Source organism: Lepidochelys kempii, chromosome 10 (assembly GCF_965140285.1).
Source record: "Lepidochelys kempii isolate rLepKem1 chromosome 10, rLepKem1.hap1, whole genome shotgun sequence".
In the NCBI taxonomy this organism is placed as follows: Eukaryota; Metazoa; Chordata; order Testudines; family Cheloniidae; genus Lepidochelys; species Lepidochelys kempii.
Window position 1 is genome coordinate 37564252 of NC_136389.1, and position 17233 is coordinate 37581484.

Genomic DNA, 17233 nt, shown 5'->3' on the forward strand with positions numbered 1-17233 from the left:
CAAAGAGAATACGTATGCACCAGCAGCAGACACAATTTTCTACACTCTGGGTCCTAGTGGTGCCCCCCGTCCCCAGTCTGGCACCTGAGGCGGCCGCCTCAGTTCGCCTCATGGTAAGGCCAGCCCTGTTCTGGTCTTTGTGCCGTTTTGGCTGATAAACTTGAAACAGACTCACTGCTCTCAAGTCTGTAAGTCCCTTCAGTTTCTATCCATGGAAGGTGAGTTTATGGCAGGAAGCTTGGTCCAGGCCCTAGAGGTGAGAGTAAAGAACTAGAAGTCAGGAGACCTGGATTATATTCCTGGTTCTGGACAAACCCCTTCACCCTCTCTGTGCCTTTGTTTTCCCATCTGTGATGCAGGGATAAGGATCCTTCCCTTCCTCTCTGGGGTGGTTGTGAGGCTGAATGTATTAATGTGTGTGAAGCACTTGGAGATCTTGAGATGGAGGCTGCCGTGCAAAGCAGCATTGTACCTTGAAAGCATTTCATTTCCCCATGTCATTGTCTGAGCTGCCACAGTGTGGCACCCCCCTCCCCCACAGTCTGGCACCTGAGGCGGCGGAGTTCACCTCATGGTAAGGCCAGCCCTGCTCACAGGAGTGTTGTAAGGTACTCAAACACTACATTACTGGGGGCCGTATATGTATCTTAGATAGTAATAGAACTTTTCACCACCAAGCACTGTATAAACATGATTTAACTACTCAATTGCTTGCCTTTGTAGGACTACTTTTACCCCAACACACTTTACAAATTGGAGAAACTCAAGTGACTGGCCTGATCTTTATGAGCTGCTGAATGCTCAGCACTTTGACCGCCTTTCAAAATGTGGGCTAGCCCATTTCACCAACCCTTGAACTGTAGTGCCTGCTTCACAGCCCAGTTCTGCACAGTATTGAGTGCCCTCAACTTCCAGGGAAATCGATGGGAGTTTTTGGCTCTCAGCACAGCACATAAAGGGAAACCCAGAGGGGTGGGATAGCCCAGTGCCAGTGTCCCCCAGAATGTAGTCTGCTCCATCACCACCCTTCACTTCCAGAAATTTTCTTGGAAATGCTGTGCCAGGTGCTGTGAAGCACAAGACGGCCACTGTCTCACTCAGCAATTCACATGTGCTACCCTACTACATGCAACCTACAAGAAAATAGCAGGTTTTAGAGTAGCCGCCGTGTTAGTCTGTATCCGCAGAAAGAAAAGGAGTACTTGTGGCACCTTAGAGACTAACCAATTTATTTGAGCATAAGCTTTCGTGAGCTACAGCTCACTTCATCGGATGCATTTCCACAGTATGCATCCGATGAAGTGAGCTGTAGCTCACGAAAGCTTATGCTCAAATAAACTGGTTAGTCTCTAAGGTGCCACAAGTACTCCTTTTCTTTTTAAGAATCATAGAATCATAGAATATCAGGGTTGGAAGGGACCCCAGAAGGTCATCTAGTCCAACCCCCTGCTCGAAGCAGGACCAACTCCCAGTTAAATCATCCCAGCCAGGGCTTTGTCAAGCCTGACCTTAAAAACCTCTAAGGAAGGAGATTCTACCACCTCCCTAGGTAACGCATTCCAGTGTTTCACCACCCTCTTAGTGAAAAAGTTTTTCCTAATATCCAATCTAAACCTCCCCCACTGCAACTTGAGACCATTACTCCTCGTTCTGTCATCTGCTACCATTGAGAACAGTCTAGAGCCATCCTCTTTGGAACCCCCTTTCAGGTAGTTGAAAGCAGCTATCAAATCCCCCCTCATTCTTCTCTTCTGCAGACTAAACAATCCCAGCTCCCTCAGCCTCTCCTCATAACTCATGTGTTCCAGTCCCCTAATCATTTTTGTTGCCCTTCGCTGGACTCTCTCCAATTTATCCACATCCTTCTTGAAGTGTGGGGCCCAAAACTGGACACAGTACTCCAGATGAGGCCTCACCAATGTCGAATAGAGGGGAACGATCATGTCCCTCGATCTGCTCGCTATGCCCCTACTTATACATCCCAAAATGCCATTGGCCTTCTTGGCAACAAGGGCACACTGCTGACTCATATCCAGCTTCTTGTCCACTGTCACCCCTAGGTCCTTTTCTGCAGAACTGCTGCCTAGCCATTCGGTCCCTAGTCTGTAGCTGTGCATTGGGTTCTTCTGTCCTAAGTGCAGGACCCTGCACTTGTCCTTGTTGAACCTCATCAGATTTCTTTTGGCCCAATCCTCCAATTTGTCTAGGTCCTTCTGTATCCTATCCCTCCCCTCCAGCGTATCTACCACTCCTCCCAGTTTAGTATCATCCACAAATTTGCTGAGAGTGCAATCCACACCATCCTCCAGATCATTTATGAAGATATTGAACAAAACCGGCCCCAGGACCGACCCTTGGGGCACTCCACTTGATACCGGCTGCCAACTAGACATGGAGCCATTGATCACTACCCCTTGAGCCCGACAATCTAGCCAGCTTTCTACCCACCTTATAGTGCATTCATCCAGCCCATACTTCCTTAACTTGCTGACAAGAATACTGTGGGAGACCGTGTCAAAAGCTTTGCTAAAGTCAAGAAACAATACATCCACTTCTTTCCCTTCATCCACAGAACCAGTAATCTCATCATAAAAGGCGATTAGATTAGTCAGGCATGACCTTCCCTTGGTGAATCCATGCTGGCTGTTCCTGATCACTTTCCTCTCATGCAAGTGCTTCAGGATTGATTCTTTGAGGACCTGCTCCATGATTTTTCCAGGGACTGAGGTGAGGCTGACTGGACTGTAGTTCCCAGGATCCTCCTTCTTCCCTTTTTTAAAGATTGGCACTACATTAGCCTTTTTCCAGTCATCTGGGACTTCCCCGGTTCGCCACGAGTTTTCAAAGATAATGGCCAATGGCTCTGCAATCACAGCCGCCAATTCCTTCAGCACTCTCGGATGCAATTCGTCCGGCCCCATGGACTTGTGCACGTCCAGCTTTTCTAAATAGTCCCTAACCACCTCTATCTCCACAGAGGGCTGGCCATCTCTTCCCCATTTTGTGCTGCCCGGCGCAGCAGTCTGGGAGCTGACCTTGTTAGTGAAAACAGAGGCAAAAAAAGCATTGAGTACATTAGCTTTTTCCACATCCTCTGTCACTAGGTTGCCTCCCTCATTCAGTAAGGGGCCCACACATTCCTTGGCTTTCTTCTTGTTGCCAACATACCTGAAGAAACCCTTCTTGTTACTCTTGACATCTCTGGCTAGCTGCAGCTCCAGGTGCGATTTGGCCCTCCTGATATTCCTACATGCCCGAGCAATATTTTTATACTCTTCCCTGGTCATATGTCCAACCTTCCACTTCTTGTAAGCTTCTTTTTTATGTTTAAGATCCGCTAGGATTTCACCATTAAGCCAAGCTGGTCGCCTGCCATATTTACTATTCTTTCGACTCATCGGGATGGTTTGTCCCTGTAACCTCAACAGGGATTCCTTGAAATACAGCCAGCTCTCCTGGACTCCTTTCCCCTTCAAGTTAGTCCCCCAGGGGATCCTGGCCATCCGTTCCCTGAGGGAATCGAAGTCTGCTTTCCTGAAGTCCAGGGTCCGTATCCTGCTGCTTACCTTTCTTCCCTGCGTCAGGATCCTGAACTCAACCAACTCATGGTCACTGCCTCCCAGATTCCCATCCACTTTTGCTTCCCCCACTAATTCTACCCGGTTTGTGAGCAGCAGGTCAAGAAAAGCGCCCCCCCTAGTTGGCTCCTCTAGCACTTGCGCCAGGAAATTGTCCCCTACGCTTTCCAAAAACTTCCTGGATTGTCTATGCACCGCTGTATTGCTCTCCCAGCAGATATCAGGAAAATTAAAGTCACCCATGAGAATCAGGGCATGCGATCTAGTAGCTTCCGTGAGCTGCCGGAAGAAAGCCTCATCTACCTCATCCCCCTGGTCCGGTGGTCTATAGCAGACTCCCACCACTACATCACTCTTGTTGCACACACTTCTAAACTTAATCCAGAGACACTCAGGTTTTTCTGCAGTTTCGTACCGGAGCTCTGAGCAGTCATACTGCTCCCTTACATACAGTGCTACTCCCCCACCTTTTCTGCCTTGCCTGTCCTTCCTGAACAGTTTATAACCATCCATGACAGTACTCCAGTCATGTGAGTTATCCCACCAAGTCTCTGTTATTCCGATCACGTCATAGTTCCTTGACATCACCAGGACCTCCAGTCATTGATCTGTTGCTGGCTGGAAGCCACTAATCAGTAATGTGTAACCGATTCTGTTTCAGGTGCCCTGATCAACTGTTTGCATTAGATTACCTGTTCAAAGGCCCTTCAGCAATCCTGCTGGTTGTGTTATCATTGTGAAATCTGTCTGCCTGGCTACATAAATCCTTTGTTGTATCTTTGAGCAGTGCAAACTGTCTGTCTGATTCTCATTAGTCTGAAAGAAACCTTGAGTAAATTACACCATGATTCTTGAAGAGAAGAGCTGAATCAGGAAAGAGAGAAGGAGGCAAGGAATGAAGGAAAAAGTAGAACCCTCCACTCATTCACCTCCAATTCTGGATTTGAAGCAGCTTGCTTGGAAGCAATTACACTGTCTTTAATTACACTGATGTGCTTACACTTCAGACTCTTCCATGGTTTTGCACAATATCTTAGAGCAACAGAGATCTGTTTTCAATCAAAGGGGGAAACAGACATGTTAGGTGCAGAATTGAAATCCAGCAAAGGTAGGGTCAATTCTAGAGGAGGATGCCAGTTTTTCTACCAGTGGGTGAAACCAGTGGGGGTTTTGTGGAAAAGATCAAGTTTCCTGTAAGCCTACACAGTAATCAGGGAAAGGGCTGAGCACTCAAATGAGCAATCACTCTCTGTTCCAGTGCAAATGGCCTCCAGACATGACTCCATCCCAACAATATGCAATGGTGGAGTGCCCCAGGACATGAAAGTTTTGAGATGAGAAGGGAGGTAGATAAAACCACGATATCATGCAGTCATAGAGTTTAAGGCCACCAACACCACCCGACACCCACATACTAAACCCAACAACCAAAATTCAAAGAAAGTGTTTCAGCTTATATCAACAAGAACTGGGGTGAACTCTAAAGCACCATGAATCCCTGCTTTAGAGGAGGTCCTTCTGTCTAGAGGATCATGTCACCAAACTAGGATGGGGGAAGCTAGGCATGGAGAAAGAGGGGGACCCAGGGGTGAAGAAGGTGGATGAGGGATTTCACACTCTTGCTCAGGTGGACTATGGGCAATCATGGCAACTTATATATGGCAATGTTACACAGCCCGGTTGGGCCTACCCAGCCTTCCCCAATGCTGTAGCCTGCCAAGTTGCCCCATAAAACCCCAAACAAGTTGACTTTGATTCTCCTGGCATTCCATGGCTTTGCCTCCTTCCCCTGCATGCCACAGGGGAAACCCATGCCAGTGTTCTTCAGCTGCCGGAGACACTTGTCTGTCATGCTGAAAAAGATATTTGTCTCAGTCACCATGATCAGCAGCCTGAAGTGGGCCCCTCCTCTTTCTCCTCACCCCCCCGGCCCCTCAATTCCATGCCTACATATTTTAAGAGGACGGAAGCCAGGGGGAGGAGAAAACCCACACTCTGTTGTTGTTGGTTTTGGCCCAGTAATGGCAAGCTGCTTCCAGCAAGAGCAGGATGAATAATTGCCCAATTAACTGAAGGAACTGCCAGATGTGTGTTTGCTTTCATACAGATCCAGCTCCACATGTCTAACGTCACGGAGAACCTGGGAGTGGGGAAGGAGAAAGTTGGGACTCTGCATGGGCAGGGCTGGCTGCTGGTTGATTGAGTGCCCCCAACCCTCCCTTTCTTTAAAGAGGGAAATGATCTGTTTAACAACCTTGGAGAATTAAATTCACCCTGCCTGCCAGAGTACAGTTACGCATGCCGAAAGCTAAACAGGCAGAGAGGAAAGTCAATCCCACGTTTTGACTTGTATCAGGTGCACATATAGTGAACCCTCTCAAGGCAGGTATGGTGTGGGGGTTTTCCACTGAACAGTTTCACACTAAGCAGAGGTTTCGGTGTAACCCAAAATGAAATCTAACCTTTGGGATGCACAGAGGCATTTGAGGACTTTGCTTCCCCTGTACTGTTGAGGGGGTTTGGAATTCACTATGAGCCGGTCCCCACTCTATCGCTGTACATCGCCACTGGACAAATGAGATGCTAAAGGAGCACTCAAGAACAATAAGGCCATTGCGGAGAAACTAAATGAATTCTTTGCATCAGTCTTCACAGCTGAGGATGTGAGGGAGATTCCCAAACCTGAGTCATTCTTTCCCAGATTAGAGGAGGTTTTGGAACAAATTGATAAATTAAACAGTAATAACTCACCAGGCGCAGATGGTATCATCCAAGAGTTCTGAAGGAACTCAAATGTGAAATTGTAGAACTGCTAACTGTGGTATGTAACCTATCATTTAAATCAGCTTCTGTACCAAATGACTGGAGGATAGCTACTGTGACACCAATTTTTTACAAAAAGAAAAAAGGAGTACTTGTGGCACCTTAGAGACTAACCAATTTATTTGAGCATAAGCTTTCGTGAGCTACAGCTCACTTCATGGAGCCCATGAAGTGAGCTGTAGCTCACGAAAGCTTATGCTCAAATAAATTGGTTAGTCTCTAAGGTGCCACAAGTACTCCTTTTCTTTTTACGAATACAGACTAACACAGCTGTTACTCTGAAACCTGTCAATTTTTTACAAAGGCTCCAGAGGCGACTCTGACAATTACAGGCCAGTAAGACTAACTTCAGTGCCAGGCAAATTGGTTGAAACTATAGTAAAGAACAGACACATAGATGAACATGATTTGTTGGAGAAGAGTCAACATGGTTTTTGTAAAGGGAAATCATGTTTTGCCAATCTATTAAAATTTTTTGAGGGAGTCAACAAGTATGTGGACAAGCAGGGATGGATTATGACATTCTGAGGCCCTAAACTATGTCAAGTGTAAGAGGTCCCATAGAATAAAAAAAAGTAATGTATTATTTTCACAGAAAGGACATTGAATATATAAACATGAAAGCTTTATATTTGCATATATACAAAGGTGAAGTTGTAAAAATAGAATAATAATCTAACTAAAACACATCTTGCAATATGGCTGTTTGCATTATAAAATAGTTTCAAATTAATATATTTTCATCTATGATTTCTTAGTAGATATGAAAACTTTATATCTACAGCAACACAAAAGCAGTTACAGTTACACAGACCAGCTTACTTAATGGAAGCAGTACAACCTGCAGTATGTCTGTTTGCACATCACATCAATTTTAACACTGAAATTTACATTTTCTTTTATGATTTTTGGAGAGCAAAGTCATTGATAATGTCCTCAAATGATGAGCTATGGCATTTGTCACTTTCAATGCACAGAATGCTTAGGGCAGATAGCTTTTCTTGAAGCATTTTCTAGGCAGACATCTCTCTTCATAGACTAACAGATTTATTTGGGCATAAGCTTTCGTGGGTAAAAAACCCACCCTATCATGGTTTTTTACCCACAATAGCTTATGCCCAAATAAATCTGTTAGTCTTAAAGGTGCCACCGGACTCCTTGTAGTTTTTGTGGATACAGACTAACATGGCTACCCTTCTGACACTTGGTATCTCTCTTCACGTTCGCCTCTCTATCCTCTGTCTCCCCCAGGACCACTAATTAATCTCAAGTAAACACCTTGGACACACAGAGTGACAACAAACTATATGTGCAAAAAAGAAAGAAAGAATTTACCAGAAAAAAGACTGGTACTCTCTAGACAGGCATTGAGAAAGTAAGAAAAACTAACCTATATTTAAGCAAATATAATAAATATTATAGGCCTTAATAGCCTATAAATCACATAATTTCAAATAACTTTCTCACCAAGTACTCAAAATACTGACAGAGGAAGCCAACACAAATTTATCCTCCTCAAGATCCACTCAAACCAAGTCCATAAGACAATCACCTGCAAACTCAATCATGTGAAGCATGGATAGCGCATGAAGCAGAAAGCAGCACGCACACTAAAATACACAATTTTAGTACATATGTACAGATCAAAAGAAGAAAGAACACACTAACACTTAAGAAAATGAAGAAAAACACAAAGGCACTATACAACTGAGCTTGCTGGACCATAAACAAAAGATGGAGGCCTTCCGGCTATTACCTGCCAAGGGGGATGCTATACATGACGTCACTCATAGGACAAGTCCCATACAAGTATGAGCGTGGCAGGATTGCTTCACGACACTGCAGTCTCCAACCTCACATTTTTCCCGATTTTATCGGCAGTGAGATTATTTATTTATTTAAATACATTGTGAATGCACAGTCAGAATTTTACCAGTAGCAGCTGCCCAACAAAACTCTGCCGTAAGAGACTGATAGCAGACTTACTCATAGAAATACTAATTTTACAAGTGAAATTATCGGTTTTTTCTCAGCCCTGGCCTCTCGCATGTCAATAATGAACAATTAGTGAAGGGTAAGGGTATGGTAAGGGTATTTGTGTCGCAAGATGTGTATATTTTTGTCATATTTGAATGAAAAAGTCTATATTTAGAGAGAATCTTCTTTTTCCCATATCGCCTTTATTTATCAACCTATTTTGATAAAATTTTGATAAAATTTGAAATGGAGTCAGTTTTTCTTTTTTAGGGGCCCCTCATATTGTGAGGCCCTAAAATGTAGCTTAGTTATCTTATGTCTTAATCTAAACCTGTGGACAAGAGTGATCCAGCGGACGTAGTGTACTAAGATTTTCAGAAAGCCTTTGACAAGGCCCCTCGCCAAAGACTCTAAAGCAAAGTAAGCTACTATGGGGTAAGAGGGAAAGTCCTCTCACGGATCTGTAGCAGGTTAAAAGATAGGAAACAAACGTCCATTTCCAGACTGGAGAGAGGTAAATAGTGGTGACCGCAAGGGGTCTGTACTGGAACCAGTATTGTTCAACAAATTCATAAATTATCTGGATAAAGGAGTAAACAGTGAGGTGGCAAAATTTGCAGATGATACAAAACTACTCAAGATAGCTAAGTCCAAAGCAGACTGTGAAGAGTTACAATGAGATTTCACAAAACTGGGTGACTGGGCAACAAAATGGCAGATGAAATTCACTGTTGATAAATGCAAAGTAATGCACATTGGAAAACATAATCCCAAATATACATATAAAACGATGGGGTATAAATTAGCTGTTACCACAAGAAAGAGATCTTGGAGTCATTGTGAATAGTCCTCTGACAACATCCACTCAATGTGCAGCGTTAGTCAAAAGAGAGAACAGAATTTTGGGAATCATTAAGAAAGGGACGATAATAAGATAGAAAATATCATATTGCCTCTTGTGGTGGGGCGGAGCCCCACACCCTGAGAAAAAGGGCTGAACCAGGCCAGAGGGGCTGCGCGTAGCAGCAGCCAATCAGTGAAGGCCTGGGGAGAGCCAATCAGGGCGGGGGAAGGGGCAGCCAATCAGGACCGGGCTAGGTCCTATATAAAGGCTGCCCAGCTAGGGAGAAGGTGGTCACTCCCTGGTCAACAAGGGAGAAGGTCTGGCTCCTGATGAAAGGAGCAGCACCTTGAAGAGAGCAGTGCTGGGCAGGCTTGGGGGAGCAGATAGGGGCTCTAGCTTATTACTTGCCAGGCTGCGGCCCTGCTGCAAAGGGTCAGGAAGGTGCATAGGACCAAAGGGGAAGGGGCCCAGGGAAACTGAGCAGGCAAGAGGGGAAGGAAGAAGGGCAGAAAGAGGTTCCCTGGGTCGGGACCCAAAGTAGCGGGTGGGCCTGGGTCCCCCCCTTTCCCCCTTTGCACTGCACCTGGCCATTGAGGAGAGGGGCCGAGACAGACTGCAATTTGCCCTGAGAGATGGGGCTAGACTACAGGGTTGCGATTGGCCACCGAGGCAGGTGCGGACAGAAGGACTGCTGTTAACAACACACACCCCCCAGAAAGGGGTGAGGCTGAAGCAGTGGGCACTGCCGGAGGGCAGTGTCCTGAAGCAGACGAGGACTGCCCTGAAGAGGATGTCGCTGAGCAGGGAGCAATGCAGGTCCCAGGGCAGCAGAGCAAATGATGGGCCCGACACCATGCGTCAAGGGCTCTCTGCAGCAGTTGAGAGCTAATTCCCGGAGCAACCAGCAGGAGGCGCCAGCGGTGGTGAGTTAAACCCCGTCACACCTCTATATAAATCTATGGTACACCCACATCTTGAATACTGCGTGCAGATCTGATCACCCCATATCAAAAAAAGATATATTGGAATTGAAAAAGGTACAGAAAAGTGCAACAAAAACTATTAGGGGTATGGAACAGCTTCCATATGAGGAGAGATTAATAAGACTGGGACTTTTCATCTTGGAAAAGAGATGACTAAGGGAGGATATGATACAGGTTTATAAAATCATTACAGGTGTGGAGAAAGTAAATAAGGCAGAGTTATTTACTCCTCATAACACAAGAACTTGGGGTCACCCAATGAAATGAATAGGCAGCAGGTTTAAAACAATCAAAAGGAAGCATTTCTTCACACAACGCACAATCAACCTGTGGAACTCATTGCCAGAGGATGTTGTGAAGGCCAAGACTATAACAGGATTCAAAAAAGAACTAGATAAATTAATGGAGGATAGGTTTATCAATGGCTATTAGCCAGGATAGGCTATTAGCCTAGTCTCTGTTTGCCAGAAGCTGGGAATGGACAACAGAGAATGGCTCACTCAGTCATTGCCTGTTTTGTTCATTACCTTTGAAGCACCTGGCATTGGCCACTGTCGGCAGACAGGATACTGGGCTAGATGGACCATTGAGCTGATCCAGTATGGCCGTTCTTATGTTCTTATATTATGTTCATTGTATTACTCATGTCACCGTGTTCCTGAGGGTCTGAGCTTGAAGGCCTTTGCATGGCAAACAGCAAGGAATGTGCAGTGCTCTAGCAGAAGCACATAAGCAGAGGCTACATGTGGGTGTTGCAAATATGCAAATCCCAAACCTTAACTGGCTGCTTCTATACTCTGCTCTGGAGAGGAAAGGAGGGGAGTGTGGTGGGTGGAGAATGGGCATGTCTCAGGAGACGGGCTCACTCTGCTGAGATGCCCATCACTGGTGGTCTCACTACTGCCACTGGACAGCAGTAACTTGGTGGCCATACAACCACATTTTCATTTATGGAGGCTGAAGATCCTGCCCTTTCTGTCTTGCTCAACACTTCACACCTACCTTTGTGCTGCAGGATCAAGCCCTATGTCTGAGAATCAAGGGGCTGGTTGGTCCAAGCAGCCTAGAATGAGAGGACACCTGTCTAAAGCCAATGCCAATCATTCTTGTCTTTGAATCCCCCCCCCACCCCTGAGGATTCCCCGGCTTGCTCTCGTGCTGAATCCCTTCCAAGTACTGAGTCAGTGCTACCATCCCACCAGCTGAGCAGGTCCCACCACTACTCATTCTGCAACCCCAACAAATGCTCCCTGTCAGTGGGCACATTCAGGCAAAGTTTTTCTCCCATCTCTTCCTGAAGATGCTGGATGCCTCAGACAACAATGCACTACTCCCAGCCCCTCACCCTTGAGTTGGGGCAGCTGGACAAGACAGGTGCCCACCATCCAAACAACCTGAAATAACTAGCAGCTACAAGAGGCCCTCTGTGACAGATGGTAATTTCCTGCAATATCCTGGAAAAAATCTATTGAATTCACTTAAATGTTACTGAATTAAGTTTAATACCTTTGGGGTCCATTGTATTAAAAAGCAATTTTATATGTTATTGTAGGATTGGATGTAACTTTGCCAGGAACATGACTAACGTACATGTTAGGAACTTCAGAGAACTGTTTTGGACAATTTTCAGAGTAGCACCATGTTATGCATCTGATGAAGTGAGCTGTAGCTCACGAAAGCTTTTGCTCAAATAAATTTGTTAGTCTCTAAGGTGCCACAAGTACTCCTTTTCTGTTTTGGACAATACGTGTGAAGTGGGTTTCCTAGGAGGTACTTGGGAGGCCATTTGAAGCTATGCCTTAGGAAGAAAAATTCATTGTCTACTCATTCCCTGCTCCTGGAAACTCCAGATCAAAGATCCCTAAAGTATAGTCTAAACTTTTCATGAGTACTTGGGTTCTGACTCTGAGCTGAGGCTGTTATGAACTTATCAAAGAGACCCCTTTGTAGGGTTTGAAGGATTCTGTCAGAGTTGATGTTGGAGTTGGGGTGATCTATGATAAGCTTATTAGCATCCACGTAGGTTCTTTTATTGGTTTTACTATTTTCTCTGTAGTGCTTTTACCCGAAGAATAAATAAGCTTGCACAGAAAGACCTGTGTGGTAGGTTAACTGTGGGCAGTTACACTGTTATTAGTCTCTGAAGAAAAAGCAAGCAGGCCCACTTGTGCAGTCTGACTTTGCTGGTGAGTTAACAGTATAATGAGGGAGTTGTGCAGCCTGAAAATACCCTGGTCAGAAAGAGATACGCATGTCTCCTCCACCCAAAAGAGGCAATGGCTAGGGAGCCAGAAGCCAAGCGTGGGTGCACTGCTGAGCCACTATGGGGAAACACAGGTGCTGCTGCCTTGAACTGTGACACCCTCCACAAGAAAATGTAACAATCTGGATCTCAGTGGAGGCCACTCAGCAAGCAGCCCTGCTCTGGCCCCTGGCAGCGGACTAGGTGATCTAAGAGGTTACCATGAATAAAGCCACAATCATGGCCAAGATACTTTACAGACAAGGATCTCTCTCTCTGAAGAGTTGACGATTGATGAACAACGTACAAAGAGAACAGGAAGTGGGATTTATGGACCTCTTGGAAGAAATGTGGGAAAGGGCAGAGGGCCAGCAGGACTGGTCCAGAAGGGCTCTTCTCCATTTCTGTGAAACACTCAGCATACCTCTGGCCTGGGTAATGCCACCTCATTTATCCACAGATCTCTTCCATGGAACAGTAAGTACTAATGTGTGTGTTTTTCCTTGCATGCATCGAATCTCTGTCCACTGAACAAGTCCAGAGTCAAGGCCATCTGTTGTGAGGCTACAAAGATTTGCTCACCCCTTCCGTCCCCAACGTACTTGCCAGCCAAATCCAAAGTAATGTTAAGAGAGGGTGTAGGTTACATTTCTGTAAGCAAGTCTGAGAGATGTAGGGAGGCTAAGCTGGAATAATGCCTCAGTTCCCAAACTGGGGATCTGCAGAGAGACAGCTGCTTACATGGTGCTGTCTCTCCTCCTTGTTTCCAGGATGGTGCTTCTACAGGCCTCCATGCTCTTCAAGGATGAGCCAGTCTAGAGGCCTCCTCTAGGAGCCACTCCTAGATAAATGGGAGGAGGGAGAAGACACAGAAACCACAAACTCAGGGACCAGCGTCACCAATGAGGCTGGAGCTACCATGCACCAGCAAGAACAGAATGTCCAAGCATACAGGGAAGAATGGAATCAGGCCAGCACTATGTTCAGGGAAGCAGGGGGAGAAAAGGACTGGTTGGCTGGGGAGAGGAGACAACAGAGAAATAGGTGCCAGGGAGCAGTAGGAGAGAGGGGAATGGAACAGATGTGAGCAGGGAGATGACATTAAGAGCAAAAGTAGATAGTGGCTCTGATTCTCTGTTGCTGTGCTGTTTGTGCTGTCAGTGACACCAGTATAAACTTGGTGCTAAGTGCTATCAAATCCAATTAACTGTGTTTTTCCCTCCCTTTGCACTTGTGTAATGACTGCATAAGGTGCAAGGCAATAAGGAATCAGGCTCAAAGTGATTAACATTTAACACAGTGAAGACAGTTAGTTACAAAGACCTAGTACCCAGTTGCCATGCAGGCAATTTCTGGAATTGTCAGCATATGTGATGCCAATGCAAATGGAAAGGGAGGTGGCCCGTGCAATCACCAGTCAGAGGGGAGGTGCCCAGGGGGCAATCTTTTCCCACCATGCAGACCACATTGTAAGAGACTTTTGGGCACCCACAAATGTATACACCGAGGGAGCCACCATCCTCAACCAACTCTTCAATGCAGCCCACCCCTACCTACTGCTGCCTCTAGGCTGTACAAAGGTGCGATGGGAGGCTGCTGAGATTGCCATTCCAATGGGGTTTCAGAACTTTGCTGTGGGAGAGGAGACGAAGCTCTCAGGGTTTGCAGCATTTTCTAAGGGTGGAACAACTGCTTTCCTCTCCTAAGCCCTTCTCCCTCCCCACCACCCTGCGGGACTGTAAGTGGGCCGTAAATGTTTTCGACATGGCACTTTACCAAGCATACTCCATAAATTACAGTCCCGTGCCGATAATAAGCCAGGTAATAAGGCCACTTTTTTGTCCCGCCAACTGCACAAAGGTGGCAATGGGGCGGGGGAGGGATGCCTATTAGCACTGAGCTGGGTTTTACATGCCATGGTAAATGTAACATGTACATGTTTGTTCAGCTGGAAATGAGAACTATCCTTAGCCCAAGAAAGCACGTTAATGAAAACAGAGTGTGTGGAGGAGGGGGTGGCTCTGGTACAGAGTGGCAATTCACTCCCAAGCACAGATGTGAGAGGCTGGGAGGGAACTGGAGCCCAGGTCAGGGCCCCCATGGAGCCTACATTTGACCGGTTGCTGTTTCACACCTTTTGGAAACAGTAATTGGTTTGTGCTAGATGAGAACACAGCCAGTTCAGAGAGCAGCTTAGTGCCATGGAGGTTGATGCTGTGGAACTCCAATGCTAGGTCTGGCCAATCAGTGTGGCCTGATCATTGTATTTGGATAGCCGTAAGTACTGTCCATTCGGGACCCATCTAGGAACTTTACCCTGGATTGTTCTAGTTCTTTGATAAATTCAGAACATTTTAACTCTTAAGAAAGCAAGAGACTGAGACCACTGGGTGCAGACTGGCATTGCACTAGCTTGCTCTTGCATCTCAGTTGTAATCTAGGTGACTCCTGGCTGGTCTGTTTCTGGTCCATCGTGAATGCACCTCCAGCCTGACTTGCACTACACCCTGCTGGTCGTTACTGTGATGCCATACAGCCTTGCTAGTGAAACTGAGCTTTTAACACAGGAAAAACACTCAGTGATATTTCCAAAGAGGTTGGCTTTGTCTGGCAAAATCAGTTTATCCTTGAATAAGCACCTGGTCATTCTGGGGGAAAGCAAGTGTTGTTATGTTCACAGATCTGAAAGGTTTGGGTTGATGGCAAGGCATACAGGGTTTTAGTGGAGACTAGGGTGCTTTTAAAGAGCATCCACAGCATTACTCAAGTGGTATTTATTTATTCTGATGTATAGAATGTGACCATCATATGGTTTCTGGATGCATGTACAGTACTCCTGCCCCTTGGAATAAACCTAACTACCTCAAAATCACCCAGTCAGGCAAAACCTTGAAAAAACAGACAGAATTTACAGGAGACCGTGAAGGTCAGAAAACTTCCATTCCACCGTGGGAGGCAAATTCCAAAGTGTGAGCCCCTCACCCCCACCCAAGAATACTTTCCTTCCACATCCCTGATATTCTAATCTAAGGGCTGTTAACAAGCGTGCCGCAAAAGACCTCAGCTGATCAGACTGAACCTCATGGAATAGTGGACTCTCGAGCTGACAGGACACAATCACATGGGCCTCTCCAAATCAATATCAACACCTGGAATTGCATCCAGAAGCAAAGTGGATAGTTGGTGTAATATGCGAGCATCACCAAACTGATGGGCAGCGACATTCCATGCCAGCTGCAACTTCTCAATGGTCTGTAAGATTAGGCTCATTGTAAAGTGCTGTGACCCAGGAACCTCTTAATGCCAACTTGCAAAGGGCACAGAGGTGGTACACAGGGGTTACAGGGTTGCCCAGGGTCTGATGTATACATAACAGTTCACCAAAGGGTGACATGTAAAGTCTCTAATGAAAGGCTATATCATCCTAATAATTATGAAATGTATGGACAGAAACTGTATAAGGAGATACGCATCTATGCTGAAAATCACATTAATAAGGTATGCAACTTGGAAGTTGATCACCTGGAAAGGTGAAAAGCAGGATTTTCCATGCTATGTTTATCCACCTATCTGTTGACATGTACATTGACTATTGGCTGGGTTCACAATGGGCACCCATTTACAGTCTGAGCCAAATGCTAATGAAGGATTATGAAATCTCTGAAGAGAGGAAATGTACAGGAAGAAGTGAATCAGTGGGGTGGGGAAGCCCCAGTTACCACTAAAAACAATGAAACTTTGGGCTATAACTGTAGGCAGAGAGACTAGGCTGTATCATTCAGGAGGAGGCAAGCTGCAGTGTTGCATGCTTCATGAGAGGAAGATCAAAGCCTAACCTGGCTGAAATACGCTGGAAGGACATTGGGTGAGGAAAACTTCTTTAGACTGAGGCCATGTCTACACTACAAAATTATGTCAACATAACTTATGTTAGCATAGAGTCACCGCAATTATTAAATGTGTGTGTGTGCAGACTTGTTCCTTGTGTCGGTGATGCACGTCCTCATCAAGAGCACTTGTACCGATTGTATTGTCAGTGTGGGGCATTGTGGGACAGCTCCTGAAAGCCACTAACAGTCAATGTCTACATTGACACTGCATTGACCTAATCAACTGTGACTCTATGCCAGTCGACGAGGTGGTGTTACTAAATTGCTGGAGAAAGGCACGTATGTCGGCAGGAGCCAAGTTTAAGAGAAGACACTTCCGCAGCTAGGTCAACACATGTCAACATAAGTGAATAGTGTAGACCAGACCTGGAGGTTACCTCGTTAGTTACATTAGTTTCTAGACTGCATGTTATGATTTTTTTAGTATGTAATCGTTTCTTTCCGTCTCTCTCACTGGCTTTTATTTGAATCTCTGTTCTTTCTTAAAAACATTTCATTTTTGTTTTATAATTGAACTCAGGTGCTGTGTGTGATACAAGAGCAGTGGTTTAAGGTGAAACTGGTAAACGGTGGTACACTGCACCTTGGGAAACAGATTCTGCATGTGACACTGAACCCCATATTCTTCATAGTGATATTATGATATGATTATGGCATAACTATAATGCATTTTGTACAAGATGGGTCCTATGACATGTCATTGAAAAAGTTATGATTTGCTGAATATGATTATCCTATTTGTATGCATGTATCATTTTTGTACCTGAAGTTATAAATATTAACTATGGATCTGTATTTCAAATGGGCTGATCCTGGAAAACACCCACAGCCAGCCTTTCAGGTACAACAGTACAAGAGTGAAGAAGCCAGATGGTGCTAATGGCTCATCAACAAAG